Genomic DNA, 22,459 nt, shown 5'->3' on the forward strand with positions numbered 1-22,459 from the left:
CCCAAGGGAGGGCTTAATACTCTACCGGTAAAGTTCGGTGGGACTTGTGCTTAAAGTTTGTCGTGGGAGAAGGAGGACTTTATCGGGACAAGGCGATAAGATTTTTTTTCTCTCACCCAGATCATGGGGGTAAAAGAGCCTGCATCCCGTCGACCAAGATCTCGATTGTTCTTTTAAACACAATAGGCAAACTTACAAGTTTGAATATCTGAAAATTTTCTTAAAATTGGTTAGGGAGAGCAGCTTTCCACAATTTTTACTGCACACCGTGACATACTTGATCATGACCATCAGCTTAACATTGAACACGACTTGAATGTCCCCTTGCAACTCTCTTATCCTCCTAAAGCATTTACTCCATCAGACATACGACACACTATTAAACAACTACCTTTACGAAAAGCTCCAGGTTATGATCTAATTACAAAACAAATATTACAAAATTTGCCCCACAGAGGATTACTTAACATACTTATACAACGCTGTAGTCAGGACCACATATTTTCCATTGCACTGGAAGTTCTCTATAATTAAAATGATTCATAAGCCAAATAAACCTTCTGATCTTCCAAATTCCTATAGACCCATTAGTCTCCTTTCTATCCTTGCCAGAATACTAGAAAAACTACTTCGACGATTACTGCCAATAATTGAAAATTCTAATATTATTCCAGGTTATCAGTTTGGGTTCCGCACATTTCACTCGACAACTCAACAATTACATCGTGTTGCTGACAACATAGCATCTTGCCTCGAACAAAAACAGCATTGCCTGAGTGTCTTTCTTGATTTATCGATCGAGTCTGGCACTCGGGCTTGCTTTGGAAACTGAGGAACATCCTCCCTCATACTATCTTATACTGAGATCGATTTTCGAGTCCGTCAGGGAACTGAATTCTCACCTTATATACGCATAAGGGCTGGTGTTCCTCAGGGAAGCATACTTGGCCCTTTTCTATTTTCCATATACACTGCAGATATTCCTGCACACGTTAACATTTTGACACACACATTCGCTGATGATACGGCGATACTTACTCGCAATTCGGACTCCTCAATTAACACTCAACACTTACAACAACACCTAAATGAATTAAAAAAATGTTCACAAAGTGGAGAATAAAGGTAAACCTAACAAAAAGCACACAGATCAATTTTACCGTAAAAATGTCTGTCCTGCGGTGAGTATAAATGGAATTCCATTGCCTACCACTGACCTTGTGCGTTATCTTGGACTTTTCATGCATTTCATTGTATAAATTAACTTTTCCACATCCTAAATGTATTTGTTAAATGTAAACAATGTTTGTAAATCCCAGGCCCTGAAGATGATCTCAATAAAGATCGAAACGTTGGCACGATAAAGAAAATTTTTTTCTGAAACCTACATCACACCAGACCGCATCTCATGATTTCTGAATAATTATCGATTAACGATCACTAATCACCACACACTTGTAAACGTTAGTGAAATAACCGTTTTAGCAGCGAGAACTTTGAATTTTTTTTTCAAAGTCGAAAACTTACTATGGTGATTCTCAACGACTATTTCCAAACCTAGAGACGCGCGAATTATAGAAAAAGTACTCCATTAAATATCCTTTATAGTGGTGCAATTGCTTTTGTAATTACTTTTTCGAAGATGAAGAAGTTGATGAAGGAAAAGAAAAAACCGTGGTAAACAGATTGGTAAGGTGGAAAGATTAATAATAATGAAAAACAAACACTTAAGGAAATTTTGAATGAATTTATTAAACTTTTTTTAAATTTTGATTTTAAATGCTCTCCACCCTCAGCAATGTATATTCGACGCGCTACCGTTGTATTAAACCCGCGAAACTTGTACATAAGATGTATATCACGTATCCTTCATTAGTAAAATTAGCCATAGTGTTAACAACATATCACATACTTAATTAAAAATGTTTTGAATCTTAAAACTCTTTTATTCCGGAGAATCATTTTAGTGAGTTTTTCAAAGTTACAATTAATTAAGGTTTTTAGTTTAAAAAATCAATGTCACGAGCGGGATTCGAACCCACGATCTTCGGCTAGATACGCCGCTGCTCTACCACGTGAGCTATCGTCACCTCGATCCACTCGGAAACAAACTTCCCATTTCAACCCCACCTTTTGAATTTTCCCTCCTTTTTGCCATTTGACTTTCTTTTATCTCAACTAAAAACCTTAATTAATTGTAATATATTAATTGGTCAAGCGGACCACGAAATTAATGAATTTAATGAGTTGTTCAAATTTCTCGCTACTAAGATTCTTATTTCCCTACAAGGTGTACAGGTTAGAATTGATCAATTTAACTTACTTTTAATGGTCTCAACGGATTTGTCCAAAACCTTTTAGTTTTGGAGTTATCGTTGTTTATTTAAAGTAAGGACGTGAAATCTTAAAAAATCAGAAGAAGTGAAATAACTCCGAAACTTTAGAAATTCGGACCCTTGGTAATTAGGAATTTTTTGGTACGTACCAAACCGTATGTCCTCAATCTAGTCTAACCTATCCCCATCATAACTTAACTTCTCAATCCCAACTAACCTAACTTAACCTAACCGTATCCTAACCCTTACCCAACCTAACCAAATTTAGTCCATTACCAAACTGAACTCGTATCCAACCTAGCATAACCTAACCTTTATCTTCATCTATCTTACACTAACATTAGGGTTCCTTCAAGTCTCTCCAATGTAAATGACAAAAAACGGTGGGAAGTAGTTAGGCATCCGTAGAGTTCCGTCGTTTATGAGATACTGAACAGATTTCGCACTTAGCACAAATTTTAGTTATGTGAATGCAACGTTACTTCGCTCGTACCCCGATGGATTTGGCGAGACACCGAATTAAGAAGTGGTGATTTCTTTCACCTGATGAAACCTCGATATTTTGAAAGTACCTTATCTAATCACACAAACCTTACCACAACTAACCATTTCGAAAAATACTGGGTGTTCGACTACTCGTGTTACACACTTTGCAAGTAGATTCTACATTCACAATCTACCAACGGAACCAAAAAGTCCTAATTAACTATGGTCCGAATCTCAGCAGTTTGGGAGTTATTTCACTTTTTCTGATTTTTTAATATTTCACGACCTTGCGTCAAATAAACAATGATAAATCCAAAAATAAAAGGTTTTGAACAAATCCGTTCACACCGTTGAAAGGCACGTTAAATTTCCAATAAGATGTGATCAATACTTGTAAACTTTCATGAAATAAGCGTTTTAGTACAGAGAACTTGGGAAAATATTTTTTTTTCCCAAGTTGAAAAACTTATTATCGTGATTTTAAACTACTATTTCCAAACCTAGAGTCCAGCACATTTCAGAAAACGTACTGTATTTACTATCCTTTTTAGTGGTGAAATTTTATTTTCGATTGCTTTTCCAAAGATGAATAAATAGATGGAGAAACGAGAAAGAAAGAACGTTTAACAAATTAGTTTATTTTCTATTTTTATTAATCTTTCCACCTTACTAATCTTTCAACCAGGTTTTTTCTTTTCCTTCATCCATTTCTTCAACTTTGAAAAAATTAAACGTAGTTTTAATTCCACTAGTTTTCGTGGTCCGTTTGACCATTTAATATCTTTCAATTAATTAAGGTTATTAGTTGAGATAAAAAAATCAGTGTCACGAGCGGGATTCGAACCCACGGTCTTCAGCTAGAAGCTGCTCTACCACTTGAGCTATCAGAATCAAATAGATTACGCGACATTTGAAAAATAGCAAAAAGGAGGGAAAATTCAAAAGGTGGTGTTGAGATGGGAAGTTAGTGGCCGAGTAGATCGAGGTCACGATAACTCAAGTGGTAGAGCAGCGGCTTATCTAGCTGAAGATTGTGGGTTCGAATCCCGCTCAACTAAAAACCTTAATTAATTGAAAGGTAGTTTTTAATGTTATCAACGGATTAGTCGCAAACGCTTTAGTTCTGGACTTATCATTGTTTATTTGAAACAAGGCCCTGAAATTTTAAAAAAATCAGAATCAACTGGCAAAGTTTGTGACAAGAATAGCTGAACATCCTGTATATTAGGTGGTTCCAATCCTTGTATGGTTACTACTTGGCCGCAAGGGCAAGGCGGGCTTTCAGTTAAACGGAAACGATGGAGATATTGTAAGTGTTTCCGTGATTGGATATTATGGAAAAATACTTTCGTGTATATTCCATCTCGTGGGCCAGTGCACTAGGTCCTGTCTGCAAAGACGGGGGAGGGTGTATGGTCATCTGTACTACGGGGTGACAAAATGTTTCCAAAAACCAGCCCTTGTCACACTGGGAACGATTTCGTGGTGGTACGTGGTGACGCCCTTGGCGGGAACTTAGACAGAGGTTGTCTTCTATTAGTGACCTTTTGTGAAGCTTGCGAACGGCCAACTGCCAATGGCGTTGAGGACGTAATGATCCTGCTACAGTCCCTCGAATGCGTAAGTAAGCGGATGAAAGCGGGTAGTGAGTTGGCGTCTTTGACTCGAGTATGCTTTGCATTGTTGTGCGTGTGACCGGCGTGGTACCCTTGGGGAAGCGAAGGATCGGACCACCTAGGCTAGGCCTATGGCGTCCCTCGAATGCGTGCAGCAGGTGTAGGCTGAGCTCATAAGAGACTTTGCCGTAGACAGTGCTCATGTAGGGGGTGGGTAGCAATTCCACTTTAAACTAAAACTGCTGCCGGGGCGTTCCCGGGAGTTTCTACGCTGGAGGAGCCTCTACACTCAGAGAGATAGAGTGGCCTTCTCTATCTAGGGAGTACGCGAGGGGGTGACGGGCTGATGTATTTCGGCCCGTTAGCCCGTCGCGTGCGGCGTACGACCCGACGCACAATGCGGGCCCGACCATTCGGAGTGGACAAGCGGTGAGCGTGGGTTACCGGCCCTTAGGAGCCGGGATACCACCACTACACTAATACTGCGGCGGTAACACCATTCCGTCGTATGCATAAGTGCGTCAGCTCTCATCTTGAGAATCAAAACGTCCGATAAGGCCGAAAAGGCTAGGTGCGGACGTTAAACTTAAACTCTTGTCTTGTTGACGATGAGTACTCGGGAACGTTATGTATTCCATCTCGTACTAAAGGTCCTCTCATGATTAAACGGCCCTTAATTTGCACATGCTATATACATGTGTCCTCGGGATCGTAGTAAAGCTTACTTCCAGGTTTCCGTCTTTTGCCGCTTTTTTGGTTTCGGTCAGCCTCTTCATTACCGTGACAATGCATGGTTGGGTATTACTGGAGCAATTAGAATGGATACCCAATCAGCGTGGAAATCGTCCTGAATCTACCACCGCTGCATATATCCAGGCCCTAGAGGCCCAATTCTTCTGGAGGAACTTCAGGCAGACAATCCCAGATAGATGGCTCCAAGAAGGATTATCTGTGATAGCTGATACATGTGAAATCAAGGCATAAAACTTATATAAATCGTGAGCAATCTTTGTGACAGAGGTTAGGACACTGTGCCAGCAAGATAAAAAGTCAGGTTACAAACAAAACAATAGCCAACGGAAACTAGTTTATACTTCAGACAACTGCCTTTTGGTACTAAAGACCAGAGACGTTTGGGATTGCACTAAGACCTTCAGACGTTAGGGAGAACAACAAAATCACCCTTGTTTAAGAATCAGGGAAGAGGAGGCCGATAAACAGGCCAAAGATAGCTCAAACACGACATCTATCTGTCCTGAACCCTTTTGCAGCGTATCTTGCCAAAAACGTAGATCAACAGACGATTTGATCAACAGATGAAAGAATGAATAGGAATGTATTCCAGGACAGAAGCTTGCAATGGTATTATTTAAAGGACCATCGCAGAAACTAAAGGCGCAACTATTCAACCTAGGTGTTAGGTCTAGAATGATAAGACTGCTGATTGGACACGAGTCATATGTACTCGTTGCAGCAGAAAGTAGTCTGCACAGATATTGCTAAGAAACTAACCAAAAGTTAATTTAAGGGTAAAAAACGTAATAAAAATCCTAAGCCATTGGCGAGGTTTAACTAAAGAGTTCTACACTCTCCTAAGCCTGTACACACAGTCTTAGTCATGGTCTCCAATTTATCGAACTAAATGATTGCTTAGTAAATACTTTTAAAAAAATTGTGAGGCGTTTTATGTGGTATATAACAAAATTCACGTTTTAATGTGCAAGTCTAGAATGTAGGTGTAGCGGAGTTATGAGGTCACCACCCGTACAAACTTATTTTGCATAATTTGTAAAGAGGCGTTGTTCCGTCGTGTTGTCAAACCTCATGAGGGGTAAGCATGCAAGAGCATTGGTCTGACTACCACTTTATATAGGAGAAGTTAGTTTACCCGGAATAGTTTAGAGTCACAGTAAGGGAAACAAGAGACGAATTGCAGCTTTGCTTTTATGCTTTTTATTCCTTACATGGACGGCGAAATTTAGCTTACTGCCAACTTACCCAAGGCAGTTAACTACTTACAGACCAAGGATACCGATTCAACACAGGCCTGCGATTTTAAAAGAGAACAGTCTCCATTTGTTACAGAACCTGCCAATACATGACCTGCCTTGAGTAAGTCTGCTGGTTATTGCATCCATTCTGCAGGGCGTGAAGCAGGCATTGACATAAACGTACCAGACCAGTTTGCGTTAGGTCTTGGCATTATACCGAAAAATAAAAGAAAATAACAAATCCTATTATAAATCCCTGTGGTATACCGGCAGATGCGTCACAACTTTGAAACAGGGTTGAGTTGATTCGAAATTTCCCGGAGGACTGAATGGTGTTAATGAGGTATGGGATAAAACTGCTTATCACTCGAGCATGTCAAACTGTGTCAAACGCTTTCTGAATATTTCAAACACTTACTTAGCGAGCTAAGCAGACTAATCGGCCTATAGCTGTTTGGGTCACCGAGTAATTAGGCATGCTTCAGAATCAGAACACTTTAGAAATTTTCGAGAGTGGGGAAGTAGCTTAGTGTGAGCCATTTGTTGAAAGATTTGTAAGGAATATTATGGATCTTCGTGATAATTTTTTTAGGAAAACTATATATAAAAGTGCTCTCGACGATAATGGAACTTAATATAATAAACGTACAAGGTCATAAAGAGGCTGACTCCTAATTGCCTCATCCTTAGCCTTACATCAAAGTATTTCCATTTTTCTCAGAAGTTAATAATTATTATAAAGATCCAAACAAGGAAATGCAATATCTTTTCAATATTTCAATAAATATTTAAAAAGCTTTCTTAGAATACTAAAATTTCATGAGTTATGTTACGAAAGGTTTATTTATATGGTTGTTTGTATGGAAAACGCGTATTAACAAGCCTCGGATTTCCTTTTAAAACGTCCCCCGGATATATATCGCTGGGGACTGAAAGCAATGGCATAAATGGGGTGAAAATTGTTCCTGCCCGGCCTCGGATCCGTTTTTGATCGGATGGAATACACGGCCTAAAGATGGATGAAAGCGTTAAACTGTCAGATATCCGCCGTGATAATCTAGTACAGAGCCGGACAACGGGTATTCTAAAATTCTTTCTGTTTTTAAATATTTACAAGTGGAAGGCATCATGTCATTGGCATTTCCTGTAACTGTTGTTATCAAAGGCCTTATATTCGTACACCTTTGAGCCTATTTTTTTCTGATCATAAGGTCATTACAGAACATCCACGCCATTTAAGCACTTAGATTATGAATTCAGGCGATTGAACATAAAATAGCCCCAGATCCGATTTTGCTAGAGACAGGAAGGCAATGGGAATAAAATATATAAACAGGCGTGGTAACACTCTCCAACCTTGACAAAAACAAACTACGGAACGATAAAAAGAATGGATTAGTCAGACGTCATGGGGTTAAGAGGTCGATAGTTGGGCCAAGACTAGACGCACTATTTTCTTCTGCTTTAATTTTCGCGTTAAGAATGCACATCAGTTGGGTCAGGTTAGGGTTAGAATAAGATTGGATTTAGAGACTGGTTTGATTAGGTTTAGGATTATGATTACGGTGGATGGATATGCTTGTGAGTTGGAAAAAAAGTGAGTTGCGTTAACGGACATCGCGCTTTTAAATTTAGGGACGTATTAGATTAACCAGGTAAGGTTAGAAAGGGGTAGGATTAGGTTAAGAGTGGAACGGTTAGGATTATGATTAGAGATTGGTTAGGTTACAATTAGGGACGGTTTAGGTTAAAGTGATGCCAGTGACAGATGAGATTTTACATCTATGATTCAACGTGTACCGTCTAGTCGAGAATGCGAGTGCGAAGCGAAAGTTTTTCGACAAAAATATCTATTTATGTTCTGATATAAAATAATGGTTTCTGGTAAAACATCGTTACACGAAAATCGATTATAACTTTAGACGAAGACTTAACAAGCATGTTTTTGCCGTGGATTGTGTATGGTGAGAGGCGGATTGGATTAGATGTAGGTTAGATTTGTTTCGGATTTATGATTTGGTATAGGTTTGGGTTAGGGTCAGGGGAAGTTCAGTTTGGTAGTGTTAGGAATATGATTATGATTAGGGATACGCTAGATTATGGGGGGTTGTGTTAGTGTTTAAGTTAAGGTTAGGGTTAGATTTAGGTTTAGGAACGAGTTATATTAGGGTTAAGTTAGGTCAAGTAGGGTTATATCAAAGACGTTTTAGAGTTAGGATAAGTGTTAAAGTTAAGGTTAGGGTTAGATTTAGGTTTAGGACCGAGTTACATTAGGGTTAGGTTAGTTCAGGTAGGGGTATATCAAAGACGTGTTAGGGTTAGGATAAGTTTTAAAGTTAAGGTTAGGGTTAGATTTAGGTTTAGGAACGAGTTGAATTAGTGTTAGGTTAGGTCAGGTAGAGTTATATCAAAGACGTGTTAGGGTAAGGATAAGTGTTAAAGTTAGGGATAGGGCGAGTTTAGGATTAGGAACGAGTTGCATTAGGGTTAGGTTAGGTCAGGTAGGGTTATATCAAGGACGGTTTAGGGTGAGGATTAGTGTTAAATTAAGGGTTAGGAATAGAATAGATTTAGGAACGAGTTGCATTAGGGTTAGGTTGGTTCAGGTAGGGTTACATCAAAGACGTGTTAGGTTGAGGATAAGTGTTAAAGTTAAGGTTAGGGTTAGATTTAGGTTTAGGAACGAGTTACATTAGGGTTAAGCTAGGTCAGGTAGGGTTTAGATCAAAGACGTGACAGGGTGAGGGTAAGTGTTAAAGTTAAGGTTAGGGTTAGATTTAGATTTTGGAACGAGTTGCATTAGGGTTAGGCTAGGTCAGGTAGGGTTTAGATCAAAGACGTGACAGGGTGAGGGTAAGTGTTAAAGTTAAGGTTAGGGTTAGATTTAGATTTTGGAACGAGTTGCATTAGGGTTAGGCTAGTTCAGGTAGGGTTACATCAAAGACGTGTTAGGGTGAGGATAAGTGTTAAAGTTCAGTTAGGGTTAGATTTATGTTAAGGAACGAGTTACATTAGGGTTAGGTTAGTTCAGGTAGGGTTACATCAAAGACGTGTTAGGGTGAGGATAAGTGTTAAAGTTCAGTTAGGGTTAGATTTATGTTAAGGAACGAGTTACATTAGGGTTAGGTTAGGTCAGGTAGGGTTTAGATCAAAGACGTGTTAGGGTGAGGGTAAGTGTTAAAGTTAGGGTTAGGGATAGATTTAGGTTCAGGGACGAGTTGCATCAGTGTTAGGTTAGGTCAGGTAGGGTTTAGATCAAAGACGTGTTAGGGTGAGGGTAATGTTAAAGTTAGGGTTAGGGATAGATTTAGGTCCAGGGACGAGTTGCATCACTGTTAGGTTAGGGTAAGTAGGGTTAGAGTTAACATTACGACTCGGAATAGGTTAAGGTTAATGTTAAGGAAGGATGAGGTTTGATTTTTTAAAACGATAATATTGATATATACAACCATTTTGAATTATAACAGCGTTGATATCTCTTGACGTTTTTCCATAAATTCCAATTTCTTTTTTGAAGAAAATTTCGGCCACTCTAAAGAAATATCGATGTTTTTTTTATAATATATCGATGATTTTTGATCAAATATATAGTATTGATAATGTTTTTCAGATCTAGATTTCACATAAGATATAGTTTTATTAATATCGATACTTCAAAACGTCGATAGATGTATTAATTCAATATCGAATTTTGCCTCAATTTTTTCCGTAAATCGATGATTAAATACATGAAGCATTGTAGGACAGTGTCGATACTTCAAGAAATGGCACAAAAACACTCAGGCCTCCGTTTATAAAAAGCAATAAAACCACCCCCTTACTAAAAATGGATTGCTTTGTTCGATACATAATGCGTATTTTAACAACTGAGGTTAAATGAATGATGAAACGTTCAATAACAACAGTTTAGTCTGTTATTTTAAATCATTCTTTGAAAGTAGTTTTGTAGTTAAAGTTTAAAATTTGAGAAGTTACCACGAGTTGAACACTCAAACAATTCCACGTTGTGCCGTTTGTGAAAATGTAATTTCCGGTACAGGTGGTTTCCCGTCGTTTAGACCTGGGGATATTTCATCTTGTACAGTGGCCCCATTTCCGGTTTGTTGTCAATGTCCACGATCATCCTGTGCGAATAGCCGTTGGGAGTTAGAAATGTATCCGGATAAGGATTTTGAATATCCAATCGAGCAATAGAATAACAATACAAACAATTGTCGTAGATGGGAATATTGTTAATTATTCATGAGGAATGTGTTCGATGATAACATCTTGTACACTATTCCGGTTTTGTACTATTGAAATATTAATAAATATTGCAGGGAGAAAATTAAATTATTGTTCCATCGTCATTCCAGTCCTAAACGCAGTTAAACATAACCACACCACTTGTCCTTCTAATCTAAGCAGGGAAACTTCGATGCTTGGTTTGAGTACCGCAAGTACCTACCGGTACATATCGGATACGACAACGATTATTGGACGGCAATGATTAAGTACAACACTTGCAGACAGAACACCTGGAAATAATGCATTACTCCACGATCGGCATTTTAGACGATACAGTTAATGGAATCCTCAGATCCACTGAAGTAGCTTATTGATAATAGTCACCTCGTTTCACTATATAATTGGTATGGTATGATGAAAAAGAAACTAGGAAGCGGGGTTTCACTCCCCAGGCACTGCAGCCTTCTGGCTTATTGTACCTTCCTTTTTCCTTAGTTCAGTGCAATAGACTCAATCCTTCTCCATAGAAGTATCAGGTCATTGACTGTCGCTGCTGCAATTTGATTCCCTAAGTTTTTTCCGTACGTTAGGTTGAATCTCCATTGAGCTGTTGCTAAGCATTCGAAGATGATATGAATAGCTATTTCCTCCTCCTCATTACATAATCTGCAAATGGGATCATCGCTGTACATATCCATGTTGTGTAGATGTTTTCTCAGATGCCAGTGACCGGTTAGTAGTCCTACCATTATTGAGAAAAAGTTGTTAGGAGACTTGTATTGTTGTTCTGCCAAATGAACCCAATATGCCATAGACTTTCTCGGTATCTGTTACTATTTTGCGATGAATTATTCTTTTTGTGTGTGGTCTGGGTTGAGATGAAAAAGCTAGTGTCACGAGCGGGATTCGAACCCACGACCTTCGGCTCAATACGCCGCTGCTCCAACCACGACTATCGTGACTTCGATCCACTCGGACACCAACTCCTCATACCAACATACAATCTTTCTAATTTTCCCTCTTTTTTTGCCATTTTGTTACATAAGGCAGTTTTTGATCTTACGAACACGCTGAATCAAGATCTTGAAGAAGAAGAAAGCAAAATTAGTTGCTAATGCCAAGCTTTCGACCTATTTTAAGGTCATCATCACAGCAAAACAATCTTAAATGTCTACCGATAGACATGTTTAGGCGTTTTGTTTTTTTACAGGCGATATCAAATTTCCTTGAAGACCGATTCAGCCCCAACATTGCCAACGACCGTGAACTTACTTTTTGATCTTTCACAAAGGATCTAACGGTGGCCCTAATTGTTGGTTTCAAGTTGTCTAGAAAGGACGATGTCCGTTTATTTCACCGTGATTTTACACATTTAGTCCTCCGAGGTACCGTTCGTCTTGTTTTTTTTTCAAGTTTTAACTATTGAAATTAACAATGGAATGTACAGTTCTGCTTTGAAAATCCCCATCTACGTTTTCTAATAAAATCCATCTTAAAAAAATATTTATAAAGACCATAACAAACTAAGTCGTTAAATATATTTATACGGATTTGTCATGGAGTTTTAAAGATTTTTCACGGCGATTACATCTAACCTTAACCTTGAACGGAAGTATATAAACCGCGCTTGAAATGTTCCAACTGTCAATCTCTTGCCATCATCATGAACGGAAAAGTGAGTGTTGGAAGTTAATTTCAATTGAAAGAGTTGATTACTGTTTATAAAATTTGTTTCAGGTGTTATTTTTCCTTTTTGCGATCATAGCGACTGCGTTTTCGTTTGAAACGTACTATGTAAACAGATGTAAGCCAACATAAAAATCAATGTATTTGAAATGCGGTCTTGTGTGATGTAGGTTTTATAAAATCATTTTCTTTATCGTGCCGTTTCGATTTTTATTGAGATTATCTTCAGAGCCTGGGATTTACAAACATTAAATTATACAAAATAGAAAATGAATTTATACAATGATGTACACAATATCTATCGTATTTATCACATCACAACGACCGCATCTCACAATCTCCAAATAATCATAAAAATTAATATCTGAATTAGAAAGAGTTAGCTAATCACTAATTTTCTTGCAGTGAGACGAAGTTTATATGGGCAGATTTTGAAAGGAAAAGAACCCAGGAACACTGGCTACAGAGGGAGGAACCTTGTCAACTTTCCAGCTTATGACGAGATAGATTATTATTTGTGATAAAAAAAAAATTAATATGATCTTGGATCTTCCTCGAAAGTGTAGTTCAAAAGAGTAGAAAAAAAATCACAATAAAGATATTTAATTAGCATTTCAAAATTGATCTTGAAATAATTAATAAACATACCTCACCCAAATGTGGTTGTTATTTTTTTTAAGATATATAAATTAACTGATTTGAATTGTACAAGATATCTACGCCGGAATCCCGAGAAAAAGACTTCAAGTCCGCTAGGCGTATTGCCGTAAGGCTTTGACAATTTACATGACCCCCAATTTAAAAAATTACGATTATGATTATCGACACTAAATGAGGATTCAACGTTGGCAATGACCAAAACGAGCCACTCACTCCAATGCATAAGAAAAACATCCTGTAAATTACGATTAAAAAAAAAAACCTCCATGATTATTATGAATACTAATATAATTTTTTTCTGGGGGCCGCGGTAGCCGAGTGGTTAAGGCGTCAGACTCTCGGCTAATAGATCACGCGGTCGTGGGTTCGATCCCCACCGTCGCCACTGGACTTTTTCTGAAGCCTAAGGGGACCGGTGGCCGCAATTGAAAGAAATTGACACGGCACCCTTCAACGGAAGGAAGGGGATCAGATCTCAGCGACCCTGAATTTGGTCCCAACCCCCTTCAAAAATGAGTTTTTTCGATGGAAAAACACCGGCACACCGGGTGCACAAATTCACACTTGTGATCCGAGCCCACAAAAATGGATAAAGTACAAGATGCTGTACAGCTGCACTGCTCAGGGGGTGCATTACCCTTTAGAGGGTTGATGTAAAACGTCAAAGATAAAGTTTATAATAAAGACATTTGTGTAAGAAGAAGAAAATAAATTTTATTCTGGGGATTCGGCACCCTTTAATCACAAAAAAGTACAAAATTTGGAACAATTCGTGTTAAATGAACACATAAGTAAAGATTTAAATGTAATAGCATAAATGAAATAAAAAGGGCAAAAATTAACAAAACATTAACCATCCTTGATGTTAAATTGTAAGAAAAGGAAGAAATGAAAAAGTCTGGGCTTAAAGATGGAAAGGGTTGAGTCAAGGAAAATGGAGTTAGTTAATTCAAGAGGTTCTAGAAACGGTTAAGGAAGGAGCGTCTAAAATTGGATTTGTATAAGAAGGGGTAGTGATCAGAAGGGCGTGAACGAATGTGCCGAGTGTATATATAAGATTTATAATATAGCAAAGGGAATGGGAAGAAATTGTTGAAGGAAGGAGCCATGGAATGACCTGGGTTACGCACAGCTATTTCAATTTTTCAATATTTTTTCAAACCACGATGCATATTAGGTACAAGAGTCGTCTTTGGGAGTTAAATAAAAACCGAAGAAAGCAGGTCGTGATGTTGGTATGTCGTCTAGACCGATTGCTTGGTCTTATGCTCTTGATGGTATCCATGTTGAACCGGCACACGGGCACTACTGGGTCTGTCTTCACTCGCGGGTTTTTTGTTTGAGTTATTCAAACGCGTTTCGGCATTACGCCATCTTCAGTGAAAAACGTTTTTCACTCAAACAAAATCCCGCGAATGAGGACAGACCCAGTAGTGCCCGTGTGCCGGTTCAACATGAGTTCGCCAACTCGCAGACCAAACCCCATCATCTACTATGATGGTATCCGTTACTATGAATTTATGACTTGCTTTGGTATTATCTGTGTGCTATTGATACAACGATTTTATTATTCATTCGTTCTTTTAGATTCGGAATATTTACCCACTTCTGTCATCGGCAACTTTATGTTGCGTAACTGCTGTTTCGGTTTGTTCAGCGAAAATAACCAACCAAGTTGGGGGAGGATAAAAAAAGGACCAGATTCAATGAATAATCCCTTGAAACAAAGATAGTGCTCGGCAGGTTTCTTAGACCTGGGCATTAATATCTCATGTACAAGATAAGGAATTCGATTCCAGCCAACTACTCAAAACACATTGACTCTTCTGATGACGGGTATCACCGAATTAAGGAAGAAGATGGTGTTCAAACCGAAAGCTAAAACCTGATACTTTCAAGCGCTGAGGCATCTCGCCGTCCGCATTGTACTCTGCCCTTTCCACTAGTATATTTTCCATAGTTTGCAATAATCCTAGGACTTCGATCGGGGGTTATGGAGAGTCGAGAGATGCTTAGAAAACCGCATGAAAACGCCAACCCCCATCGAATGGGAAGAAAGCCCAAAGTTACATTACCTCGCAGTTCTCACAAAGAAATGTCACTTTAGGGAAGAAACTTAAAAGTCTTTGTCAAGGATCCAACAACTGCTGAAAAATAATGTTTTCAAACTATCGAACGTTATAAAAATTTTCGATACTAAATAAACTTAAATAACAAAACATTGATAGTCAATACTAGCTGGGTACTTGACATCAAATATCGCACGGATGTTCCAGTTTTCGAATACGTTAACGTTCATAATTTCTGGATGAATTCTTCAACTTTGATACCGAAATAAAACGTGGATTAATTAATAAGTTAAAAGTGGATTAATTAAAAATAATCGCGTGTAAAGTTACGCGGCATTAACCAGACGAGAGTTTGTTCTGAAACAACTCTACTTTCCGGAATTGTAAAGTAACGCCGCTCCAAAAACCAAGCGCGCGATAATATATAGGAGTATTATACCGTCCATACCGACTGTATAGGTTTGTATAATTAGCCGGGTCGATGTTCCACACCCCGGCTTCATACCTGGCTTCTTTGGATTTAAGGGTTCTTGCCACCCCTCTACGATGGTAATTAGCATCCTGTTTTTCATTAGGGGTGTGCGCTTGGTGTAATTGTCGTCTTGGTTTATGACCAAGTTTTTATACTACCTGAGTAGGCTCGTTTTAATTGTTGCCCCACCTTTTCAAATTCCATCTTGAACGTTCATTAAATACCGAGGTAGTTAACAAAAGTAATTTTTTTTTTATATAACGTAGAGTTGTGTAAGCAGATGAGTATTTTCAAAAAAGAACTCCATATTTTTACCATTTTAAAACAAAAAATGTCGAACGGTTCCTTGGAGAACTAATATACGCGATTGGCTCTGTGAAATAAAATGGACATCGTCCTTTCTAGACAACCTGAAACCAACAATTAGGTCCATCGTTAGATCCTTTGGGAAAGATCAAAAACTGCACTACGTAAAAAATGCAGATACTGATCATATAAACTAGGAACAAATACCAAGATAGTCGATGGCGTGGTAGGTTAATGTGGCAGACCCACAGCACAAGTCTACCTGGAACTCGGAAGTCTAAGATATCTGTTACCATACAAAACGGCGAGCTAAGTGTCTACAGCTACCACGATCAAACGCATCTGAGGAAAAAAATAATTCCAGTATGACTGTTTGTATCATGCTTTAGTAACGTGGACCTTCTAAATTTCAGGGCATAGAATTAAAATTAGTGGATTCAATCAAATTCCTTGGTGTGACGCCTGACAGGAAACTTGATTGGAAAGGTCATACTAATAACATATACAGGAAAGGAAAGGAAAAAATATCTGTGGTACAATGTAGGAGAATTGTCGGTAAAACATGGTGCCTCAAACCATGGGTAGCCAAATGGCTATATACTGCAATTATTCTACCTAGATTATTATTCGCAGCTTTAGTATGTTGGAAAGGTCTAGAAAATAAAGGGAATACTAACAAATTCAGGTCATTTCAAAGACTAGGCTGTTTGATGATGACAGGAGCTTGAAATCATAACCAATACCACACCTCTACACATAGAGGCTAAGGTCAGAGCACTAATCAGCTGCTAGAGATTAATTAGTGAATGCAGCTGGAATCATAAGTGCAATAACATAGGTCACTCAAAAATCCTACAACTATTGAGTAAGGTTAACAGCCAATTATTAAGCGTTAGTGATAAAAACCCCTTCGGGGAAAAAGTACTTTCAGGTAGTCATTCCTTGTGAATATAATTATAGTGTGGATGATGACCTTTGCAGCATAGACTGCTATACAGATGGTTCACTTATCAGTTTTGAAGGGGAATCTCCTACAAAACTAGACAAGTCTATTACCCGGCGCTGTGCGAGTCAGTAATACTCTACGCGGCGCCGGCTTGGACTCGCGAATTGCGGGCAAACGATGGGCGTAGCCCTGTTCGCGGTCACCCAGGCATATAGGACGGTATCCACGGCGGCCCTACAAGTCGTCGCTGATAGGCCGCCCATCGGCCTAAAAGCGAAAGCGCTTTGTGCCAAATGGGAACTGAAGAATGGACGCCCACCGTGCATCCCAGTTACAAGCAAGGAAGAGGCAGAGGAATGGTTGGTAAGAGAGTGGCAGTTAAGATGGGATGATACATCCAAGGGACGCCACACCTACCAGCTCCTCCCAAAAATAGAAGACAGACTAAAGATGAAACATCTCGCCATCGATCATTACTTGTCTCAGCTCCTAACGTGACATGGAGACTTCGCCGCAAAGCTCCATGCCTTCCGACTGAAATCAAGCCCGATGTGTGAGTGTGGTGAGGAAGAGACGGCGGAACACGTCGTACTGAGTTGCTATAAACACACTGTTCCCCGTGTACGCTGGCTTCACCCGGACATCACCAAGTCACTCCCCGCGATTAAATGGTCCAAAATCTTGGGGTTTGTGAACAGGTCCAAGTGGTTTATGCAGGACACGTGAGCCGACCAAGTCCCGGACCTTTTAGGAATGGGGTACGAGTCTACCCAGGCATTTAAACACTCGGGTCTTGGTCGTCCACCCTGCATAATATATATAACGTGGACCTTGTCCTTTCCAGTCCACTTCAAAGTTTCAAGTCAAGCTAATGTTCATCTTGGAAATGAACAAGAACTACACGGATGTAAGGTACAGTAACAGTCAAAAATGAAATAAAAACTAATAGTGGTTAAGTATATGGGGTGGGTTCTTCGCGAAGCTTGCTTTAAAAAAAGTCAAACGGATCCTTGAATATGTCTGGGACCTAAACCCTTTGTTATTTGTCTCCAAACACTTCAGCCGTATACATTAACAAGAATATGCGTTTCTTTGGCGATGATCATGATGACATTAAGTGCTATAGTGAAATCAAATGTGGGATGCCATAACGAAGCCTTAAATTTTAGTTCTGTATATAGATCGAGTAGCGTTGTTGCATTTCAATTGCCTAAGTAGGACACATCTTCCTCTGTCCTTCGTTAGCGTGGATACCGAACTTTCTAGGCTACTGAAACCATCAAGTAAGTCCACGGGCAATAACATATTCTTGAAAAGAATAGAGGACAATGGGTGACAACCTGATAGTAGAAAAGATCGAAGTAGGACTCAGTTTGAACTCCCAATAAATCGGCTTTTTCCTCAATTCGAAAATACTGGCAAGATAGTTTGGGATGCATGCGGCGGTTTATTTAGTTTAGGGAGAGTAACCTCAGCGATTTTCCATGAATGCTGCATTGACTGTCATTGGTATCGTTGGCAAATTTCTGTGTTCAAGAGCCATGTAGTATAGGGAAAGCTTGGAGTTAATGCTGATTCACTGATGTTCGTGAATATGTTTGAGAACTAATGAGCAAATGACGAGAATAACACTTAGTTGGTTCAAAAACATTTAGTGATTGAATGTTTTCAATTACGACCTGTTTTTGTAGCTACTCTTGGCCCATATTGGCACAAATAACCAGTATTTATTGATTCTTTCTCTCCCGGAAGCCGGTTGAATAAGAGAATTTTACGTACGTGGAATAAACGGAGAAAGGTATTAGCATAACTCCCCCAGATATACGTTCATGGGGCCGGTGCGAACGTCTTTCAAGTACGTGACTCGGCCCAACTGTGGGCAATATTTTCCGCCCCTTTATGAAATAGTAATTTACAAATTTCCTGTGTCCGCGGAAGGCCGGTCACGGAAAAGCTCTGATGTTTCACGTCGCATCAAATATGGATCGAGGCACGGCTTTGCGACAATTCACACTCCCAAGAATCGTACGTACAACTTGGTAGGTCGAATCGTAGCGTACGAATTGTTTCAATATCTGGATAATTGATGGCACCATGTCAAACAATTGATTTAATGTAAGGTTTTGGTCGAAATGAAAAAGTTAGTGTTACGAGCGGAATTCGAACCCATGTCCTTCGGCTCAATACACCGCACTTGAGCTATCGTAACTTCGATCCACTCGGACACCAAATCCCCAGTTCTACAACCTTGCGAATTGTCCCTCCTTTTTGCCATTTTTCAATTTTTTTGGTGATCGACTGTATCAAAATCTCGATAGCTCGTGCTTAGGGCAGCGGCGTATTTAGCCGAAGGTCGTGGGTTCGAAACCCGCTCTTGACACTAACTTTTTCATTTCGACCAAAACCTTACATAAAAATTCACTATTATTCGTGGCCCACTTGTCCAATTGAAAAATGGCAAATAGGAGGGAAAATTCAAAATGGTGTGGTTGAGATGGGAAGTTAGTGCCCGAGTGGATCGAAGTCACGATAGCTCAAGTGGTAGAGTAGCGGCGTATCAAGCCGAAGGTCGTGGGTTCGAATCCCGCTCGTGACACTGACTTTTTTATCTCAACTAAAACCTTAATTAATTGAACTTACATAAAAAGATTAAATAATTATATATTATGCACCAATATTATGACAAATAAGATGGTTATAAGTAACTTTCTGTATTTCCTAATGCAGCTAAAAATTTGCAATGTTGCCCAAACGTTGAGATATATTATACATCGGTGTTAACTGCTAAAACACCAATAAGTCATAATCATAAAAAATAATCGAACATAAATATGTTGTTTCTAGAGTGACATCCATATTTAAATTGTTATTGGATGTTTGACGATTAATCTGAAGTCCATCGTTAGTATCAAACCTCGATGTTTTTCTTGTAGTGTTTACAATAATCTACAAATCGATATTTATGGGTGGGAGAAATTTTTTCTACCTTGCGTTCGTGTCAACCTTGCTACGGAACGGTTTATTATTATAAAGGATTAGATTTAATCATGATCGGAGGTTTAGAAATGGTTAAGATGGAATGAACATATCATTTCAAACGATATTTGGCTGTACAACTTATAGTCTACAATTTACATTTAAAAGCGTGCTTGTATATTTTATTCAATCTGACGATAAAAGGATAACTACGAAAACGTTTACGAGTAGAACTTTCATTTTCAGCTATTGTTTTGAGTAGGGTTAAGGTTAGGAAGGGTTACGGTAGGTCCGGTATGATGAGTGTAAGATTGGCATTGGTTAAATTCGGTAGGGTTAGGTTATGGTAGGTTAGGTCAGATAGTTTTATGGTAAGGTTATGTAGCGTTATGTTAAATAAGGGTTAAGGTTACGGTAATGTTACTCGATTAGTTGGGGATAGAAGGGGTTATATCAAGCTCGGTAATATAAGTGATAGATAGATAGATAACATGCTTTATTTACATTAAAGAGAAGGATTACATAATATAAAATATTAAAAGCATTTTACAGCATGGATGCTTATCCGTCTGCCGGAAGTTGGCTGTTCTTTTTCAGGCGAATGAAAAATAAAAAATAAAAATAAATTCACTAATTTCGTGGTCCGCTTGACCAATTAAACATTACAATTAATTAAGGTTTTTAGTTGAGATGAAAAAGTCAATGGCACGAGCGGGATTCGAACCCACGATCTTCGGCTTGATACGGCGCTGCTCTACCACTTGAGCTATGGTGACTTCGATCCACTCGGACATCAACTCCCCATCTCAAATGAAAAATGGCAAAAGGAGGGAAAACTCATAAGGTGGGGTTGAGATGGGGAGTTGATGTCCGAGTGGATCGGGGTCACGATAGCTCAGGTGGTAGAGCAGCGGCGTATCAAGCCGAAGGTCGTGGGTTCGAATCCCTCTCGTGCCATTAACTTTTTTTCATCTCAACTAAAAACCTTAATTAATAATAAAAATAAACTATATAATAATGCTAATAATAATAGAAAACTATAAGTAAAAACTAAATTATAAAAACTAGCTGATTTTAGATACAAGTTAAACAATTATGGCTCCGTATTGTAATCGTGCCTATATTGCCGGGCATGACGTGCATAGTGTGCTAGACCTTTCGACCTCTCCATATTCACGATATTTAACTGATCAAGCAGCTGAGACCTGGAAAGCGATTTACAGCCTAGTTATACGGAGTTCAGACAGTATGGGACACTGGGCAACAAAATGAAAGATATCTTCCTTATCTCTTAGGTTACAGAGCGTGCACAAGAAATTTCCGTCGTCTTCCTTCCATGGCACAGACTTGAAGAACACTTGCTCGCATCTGAGTTTAAGAAGCCATCGAAGAGTCGGAAGTTTTATAGACTTACTAGCTTGAACATTTAGGTTAAAGGTTTCCTTAGAGTGGTCTAGGGTCTTAAAGAGAAGATACCTGTTGGAGACCTGAGCTCGATGCTCACAACTCACACGATGTTGATCACGTAGTCTGCACAAAAGTTTCATGGTATAATTGGGCCAAAAGAAAAATCGCAACCATATTGAGAAGCTAAAGTATTCCATTAGATTTAATAACCTCGAGAGCAGTAATTTTGGAGATTCGGCAACAGGGCTCTTAAGTACCCTTAAAACAAATGAAAAATGCATGGACAGCGTAAAGAGGAAAATGTTATCCACTGCCGTCTCCATATAAAGCATATAGTTTGGAGTAGAATTAGGCAGTGAGAAGATCTTCCTAATAAAAAAACGTTGCATTCTTTCTAACACTTCATAATCCTGGAACCCCCACACCTGGCCTGCATAACACAAAATAGAACGGCACACTGCATTAAATATCTTGTACTTAGAGTAAACCGGGATTAGATTCTGGGCCAAAAAGTAACACCATGTTCTATTCAAAGCAACCTTCGCCACTGAAGCTTTGAATTTTAGATATAAAATAATTGTTAGAGAAGGTTTGTTGTTTAAGTTGTTTTCTAGTAAAATTTAGAACCATTAGGCTAAGTAAGGTTACGGTTATGTAAAGGTTAGGTTGGATTATAGTTACCGTTATGTTAAGGAACGGATAATATTTATTGAATACGATTAGTGCTAATTAGTATCAGAAAAAGTTATGCTCAAGTTCGGAAGTATAAGGTTTAGAGCAGGAATGATAAGGTTAGATAGTTTTACAAGTTACAATCTATTAGGGTTAGGTATTTTTAGAAAGGGTTAAGTAGAGTTAAGGTGATTATGATTGGTTAGTTACAGTTAGGAATAAGTTTAAGTTAAAGGTGGTTAAGTTTAGGCTTGCGTGAGAATAGGCTTCGGTACGATCATGGTTTGATTAACTAGGTTGGGTACTATATTTGGCGAGGGTTGGGTTAGTTTAGTACGATTACCGTTATGTAGAGTTAGAAATTGATATGTTAGGTTCGATCAGATAAAGGTTAGATTAGAAATGAGTATGTTTGTTATGGTTAGGTTAGTGTTACGGCTACGTTAGGTACTATGACGGTTAGATAGGATCATGGTTATGTTTCCTTCGAGTTAAGGTTAAGAAGGGGTTAGTTTAGTTTAAAAGGGTTTGTAGTGTTAAGTTCGGGTTAGGTGGTTATGGTTAGTGACGTTTAGGTTATGTAGAAGTGAATTGATATCAAGTAGGTCG

At 38.8% G+C, this 22,459-nt stretch overlaps 2 long non-coding RNA genes across 2 annotated transcripts in view; one reads left to right on the forward strand and one right to left on the reverse strand.

Moving 5' to 3' along the window:
- Positions 1 to 22,459, reverse strand: part of LOC112128106 — a 138,619-nt gene that overhangs the window by 48,086 nt on the left and 68,074 nt on the right. The gene's annotated exons all lie outside the window — the stretch shown is intronic.
- LOC106662983 lies at positions 12,277 to 12,962 on the forward strand. The gene is made up of 3 exons (XR_001339982.2): positions 12,277 to 12,331; positions 12,394 to 12,460; positions 12,748 to 12,962. It is a non-coding gene; the product is annotated as an uncharacterized LOC106662983 (long non-coding RNA).

Source organism: Cimex lectularius, unplaced genomic scaffold (assembly GCF_000648675.2).
Source record: "Cimex lectularius strain Harlan isolate CLEC.00 unplaced genomic scaffold, Clec_2.1 scaffold339, whole genome shotgun sequence".
Taxonomy (NCBI): domain Eukaryota; kingdom Metazoa; phylum Arthropoda; class Insecta; order Hemiptera; family Cimicidae; genus Cimex; species Cimex lectularius.